We start from the raw sequence: 6,000 nt of genomic DNA, 5'->3' as shown, positions 1-6,000 counted from the left end.
ATCACCACCACTACCCTCCCCCAGCAATTGTAGGGATGCCCCGGGGGCAAATTTTATTTTTTTTAACACTGCCAGTATTCCCGCTTTAAATGTTGTTTTACCATCTGCCTGCACTTCAGATTTATTATTTCGGTGGAAGCTCTGTTTAGATGAACGTGTTTTTAGTCTTCTTTTGTGTCGTGTTGATGTATCAAATATTTGTATACTTTGTATACTGCTCACACAATCTGTTGTGATTAAATAATAATACATTGTCAACACATCCTACATGTTCTGCATTCACAATAGAGCTTCCCTAATTTTTACCGTGCTTGTGATCATGTGACTCACTCTGCCAGCTATGCCATTATGTAAGCGTTTGTGGAGACGGCAAATCTGATCAATTTTGCTATAACAGTGAGCTATGGTAACAGTAACAACAACAAAAACAGTCTGTCAACATCAAATTATTCTGGTGCTGCAAATTAGGGATGAGACAAATTCAGAGTTTTTGTTTTCCTGAAATTTCAGTGACAGTTCGGAGATTTTGATAAAATTTGGGCATTGTTGCAAAATACATTAAAGTTATTCTAATATTTAAATTAAAAATAGATACAGGGGGGGGGGGATTTATCAGAACTGGAGCAGACAGAATCTGGAGCCGTCGCCCATGGCAACCAATCAGCATCTCTCTTCAGTTTGCTCAGGTAAGATTTGAAGATGAGACAGAGAAGCTGATTGGTTGCCGTGCAAATCTGTTCCAGATTGTGTCTGCGCCAGTTTTGATAAATTCCCCCCAGTATGTTTATGTCAGAATTCCCAACTCTGTGTCTGTCAACCTGGGAGCATTTAGCATGCTTGCTCACCTTTGTGCATTCCATCTCCTTCTGCTGCATTCGCCATAATATAAAATAAGTCAAAAAATCAAAATGGAGAGTGGGACCGTCCCTCTCATAATACTGTAAATATCTGTAAAAAAATAAGTCAGGGCAACTTGACTTGCTGTATTTTCCTTCAAGACGTTTGCTGGTCATCTGGCTAGCTTTCTCAATTCAGAATTGAGACACCTAGTCATATGATCAGCAAAACGTCGCCAAGAAAAACACAGCAAGTCCAGTTGCCTTGATTTATTTTTTACAGATATACCATGACCAGAATGAATGAGAACCTTCACAGACCACTCATAATAACTGCAGCCGATATGCAGACCCAAAAACTCAAGAGATCTCACTCATAGAGTCACCATCAGAAACTGTCACATGATTTACCTATTAAGCAGCTACCAAATCAGTTTTGGGTGGACTGACCCTTTAAGCATTGGTTTTGGCAAAACCGAGGATAGCTTTGCATAAAGCTGGCCTTATTAGGCGAGTGAAAATCACTCAGCCTCATAGTTCTAGCCAACCTGTGACAATGAAACTGTCCCAGGTCGGCTCAATAGATCGGGAAGTGAGCGAACACATACCGTCGCTGGCTCACTTCTCGATCCTGTCCCTGCAGAGAGCCGTGAGTGACAGTGATCCCACTCCCCTTGTCGATCCTCCAGCGCTGACTGGCGGAAGAGACGGGGAGGGGCGGGTACAGCTGGCTCTGCCTCTAGATAGGCAGAGCCAGCTGTCACTCACGCAGCTGGGTGGATCCAGACTGTAATGTCGGGACCCGTCCCGGCTGCGGCGTCTCAGTATACCGCGAGCTGTAGCTCGCGGTATACTGAGCTTTGGGTGACGGGAGGACGCTAGTTTGTGTCCTCCCGTTACCCTTAGGAGAACTATGGGGAAAAGCCCTGACCCCATAGTTCTCCTTTAAGTAGGATTTGGATTGGTCGGTTCCACAGAAAATGTATAAAAGCCAGGCAGTCTTACTACACTTTGTTATAATTAATAGGACAGCCCTTTTTTTACATGATTATGGTAAAAATTGGTTGAGTTGATCGATCATCATCAAATTTTTTGAAGGAGCTGTTCCAAAAATTCTGAGCTCAAAAGTAACTGGAGCCAATCAGCTACAATACTGTCCGGGTATTCTGTCAGTGGTGTGTGTGCCAATCTATCCATGCAATCCCCCATCTATGCTGTTTAGGGAGGATCACGAGGCTGAAAGAGAAAAAAACAATTAGGGGCTGATGTATAAAGGCTTCGCCCAGCACATAGCTGGAGAAATGCCATTTGCACAGCATTATAGCTGCTAGATGGTGGTGAAGAGCATAGCAAGTTCCTATGTTCCTCTAGTTCTACGTAGCAGCTGCACTGCTGTGCAAACGGCATTTGCCCAGCTATATGCTGGGCAAAGCTTTTGTACCCCTATACTCCCATAGCCCTCATGTGTTTGGCCAGCATAAGATCTGCAAATTCAGTTTACTCATCTGTATCTGCCACACTTAGGGCCCATTCACACTTATGCATTTTAACACCCAGTAGCACATGTACACAGATTGCATCAGTACAATGAGCCTTGACCAAAGAGGTTTATGTCTGCTTTTTGATGTCCCAACGAGGATTAAAGGGCCCAGAATGCTTATAAAAACAAACATTAATGTATGTTAAGTGTGTCAATGCACATTGAGGTCACAAATAAAAAAAGATACAGTCAACTCAAGAGTAGCGCCAATGATGCTGGACTTCTGTGACTATACCTGGGGTTCAAAACTCCCCTTCCTAAAAACTGCCCAATCTGATTTATATCCATAAGTGTGAAAACGGCATTGGTCGTTTCACTGGAAGAACAAAAGTGTTCCATAATTGCGATCCCATACTGAGCTTTACTACTTGGAAGGGGCACGGGCTGCCAAATGACTATGACCTTGATAATTAGGCGTGGCAGGACTTCCCACTTCCCGCAAAGAGAAACTCCCAAGCTGTCAGCTGCAGTAATCCCTTCTGCAATGACTGCTTCTACCTATGGATGGTTGACATGTGACCCGGGAGCCTCTACATGGGAACAGCTTCCAGTAAAGGAAGTTTATTTGCCTCTGCATGTGGTATCACACAAAGACATGGGCCATCTGGTTTGGATCAGCAGTCAACCTTGTTTTAGGAATCCTCCTGATCCTTCTTATTTTTTTGTTAAAAAAAAAAATTATCAGGCTGTATATTTGGTTGTTAAACTGTTTCCTATATTCACAATGCACAATGATCTTTGCTTTGTTTTACTTCCACACTGCCTTATATTGGAAGTGACCCTATAGCTAGTAGAAGAAAAACTAAAATGTGGCCACCCTGTAAAAGGATAGTTATACCTACCAGCCTAGTCAGTGGTGACCCCAATCTTTGCTCTCTCCCACCTCTGCTATCCCACACTTCCAGTTTATTGAATATTGTCCCCAGCTGCGGGGTGTGATTCCTCCCTAAGGCTGCAATGTCACTATTGTGCCCTGTAATTGCATAGAGACTCAAGAATGAAACCACAACGTGCAGGGGGGGACCCACCATTCAACACACTTGGAAGTGTAACAATGTAGCTCTATCAAAGGGTAAAAGAATGGAGTTAACAAAAGCAGAAATAGGAAATTTGTTAAGCGCACTACCAATGTGGGATAAAAGATGGAAACTTTGGATATCAATGTCGGGTGTGCGAACTCCAAGAAACACACAGAGGTAGTCTGTGTAATAACATAAAAACAAAGGGAGAATAAGGAGCGCTACAACCTAACACAATGGCCAGTATTAGAAGAATGTGTAACAATGTGATGATTATGTACCAATTTCTAAGTTATTATGACAGTCCAATAATAAAAGGAATGGCGCTCACGTGGTATGAAGATGATGGATGGATGTCTTGTACAGTTAGCGGTTGGCAAAAATCTTCCTGAGGGCTGAGGGTAGTCCAGTTTTAGTGATGTGCAGAGTGATTGTCGATAAGATTATTCTTATTGGTGGCAAACAGATTGTATTGGTAAGGTTGATTTCTAGAGTTCCATGAAGGGATGTGACCGTAGTGCGATCAGGATGAGGTCCAAGTATGATGTCGATCAATGTGATATGGATGTTGATGGGAACAATGGGGATGTTCAAACCGGTCGGCCAAACTTGTTGGGGCGGTAAGAGGTGGAATTCTCAAGACAGGCTTATGGGGACAGTGGAGCGGTGGAACGAGGTCCTCATAAGCCTGACTTATCCATATCACATTGATCGACATCATACTTTGACCTCATCCTGATTCCACTAAGGTCACATCCCTTCATGGAACTCTAGAAATCAACCTTACCAATACAATCTGTTCGCCACCAATAATCTTATCGACAATCACTCTGCACATCACTAAAGCTGGACTACCCTCAGCCCTCAGGAAGATTTTTGTCAACCGCTAACTGTACAAGACATCCATCCATCATCTTCAAACCACGTGAGTGCCATTCCTTTTATTATTGGACTGTCATAATAACTTAGGAGGAGAGTGTGGGGAGAGGCAGCCAGGAGAAAGAACAAAAAAAGACAGCCAGGGGTAGAAGTAAGGAGACCGACTATAGTGGACTACAAATCCCAGGAATACATTATACAGCAATACGAAGCTACATACGCTCTGTTTTTCCAAGGTGGTGCTCTGATGTTTCCAGGATATCAGGTGACCTGTGCGGGCTCTCAGGTGTCTCACCAGGGGTCCTGAGGTGGGCAGCGTGGTGTCAGGAAGACGGAGGAGGAGATGTGCGGGCCAGTGCCTGTATACAGGTGCCCGCGGCTCACAGGAAGGCTGCCAAGGTCCCCAGCAAGCACAGGACCTCAAGCAGCCGCATCTGTCAAAAAATGTAATGTGCCGCTATCAGCATTTAGTGTCTTGTGTCCGGCTGTGGCATGAAACCCGGACGCAGAACTCAAAAACCGGACTGTCAGGGTGAATCCCTATACATATGTTGGTAAACTCCAGGCACACAGTGGATATAAAGGCAGTTGTAAACCCAGTTATTACCTTGCAGAAGTAGCAGTCACATCATCACTGTGCTGTACATAGCCTGTGCAGAGAGTAGAGCTGTGGGAGGGGCCAAGCAGGCCCAAGCAATACAGGCCGCCTGCAGAAAACTACAGGAGGGGCGAAGACAAGACTAGTCACCCTGCACAAGAAGAGAGAGCAGCAGTGACCGTTCTTTATTACAGGAGGGGGCGGAGACAAGACCGGTCACCCTGCACAAGAAGAGAGAGCAGCAGTGACCGTTCTTTATTACAGGAGGGGGCGGAGACAAGACCGGTCACCCTGCACAAGAAGAGAGAGCAGCAGTGACCGGTCTTTATTACAGGAAGCTTCACACTGGATTACTGCACAGATCTGGAAGAAATACACAAAGCTCATCAAGATTTAAGAAAAAATACATATGACTCTTATATGTAGAGTTCAGCTTTAACTGAATGAACTTTAAAGCTGGGCAAAATATCTAAATACACAGTACCCGAATTTGACCTGATATTAGCCTCTTGCAGTCCTGGTACAGCAGGGCTGGAGTGTGAGAGAAAGAAGAAGCACGAGGAGCCGATTAGTGCATGTGCTGACAAGAAGCATGCTGATAGGAGGAGATAGCAGGGTGACAGAGAGATGAGCTTATCGCTGTGCTGATTCTCTTTCCATTGTCCAATCACGGGCTAGGGGTTGGTCAGAGAAAGTGGGTTTAATTACGCTGCCCATCAGGCTGACATCTAGGGGAAGGAAAGAGTACTGCAGGAGAAATCTCTGACTATAACAGCAAATGCTGGTTTTATTTTATCTTGTAATGGTTTATACCTTCTTATCTTGTTATTATTGGCTGGAGTTCTGCTCTAAATACAGCTGCAGGAGAATTTTTAGAGGCGGTGTATTATTTCCACAGTTTAGTCATAGGTGATCCTGGAAGAAAACTATTTTTAACATGAAGCTGTTATGAAAGACATATGTAATATGGAGAGCGTGTTCACACACGTGTTATGTACAGATACTCTTCCTTTAATGGTAAATCGGTGTGGAAAACACAAAGCAAGAGAACAATTACATAGTAGATTTGGAAGCACTTTGTGTTCTGCTGCCAAGCTCTCATGACGGGCAGCAACTTGTACAGTATAT

The 6,000-nt window shown here is 44.1% G+C and overlaps 1 protein-coding gene across 1 annotated transcript in view; it reads left to right on the top strand.

Annotated features, from left to right (window-relative positions):
- ADAMTS9 (ADAM metallopeptidase with thrombospondin type 1 motif 9) overlaps positions 1-6,000 on the top strand; it is a 202,755-nt gene that overhangs the window by 159,695 nt on the left and 37,060 nt on the right. The window lies entirely within an intron of this gene.

The sequence above is a fragment of the Nanorana parkeri genome, unplaced genomic scaffold (genome assembly GCF_000935625.1).
Source record: "Nanorana parkeri isolate BGI_ZX_2015 unplaced genomic scaffold, ASM93562v1 scaffold9, whole genome shotgun sequence".
Classification (NCBI taxonomy): domain Eukaryota; kingdom Metazoa; phylum Chordata; class Amphibia; order Anura; family Dicroglossidae; genus Nanorana; species Nanorana parkeri.
The sequence above is the reverse complement of the archived record's forward strand: the minus strand, read 5'-3'. Positions and strand labels throughout refer to the sequence as shown.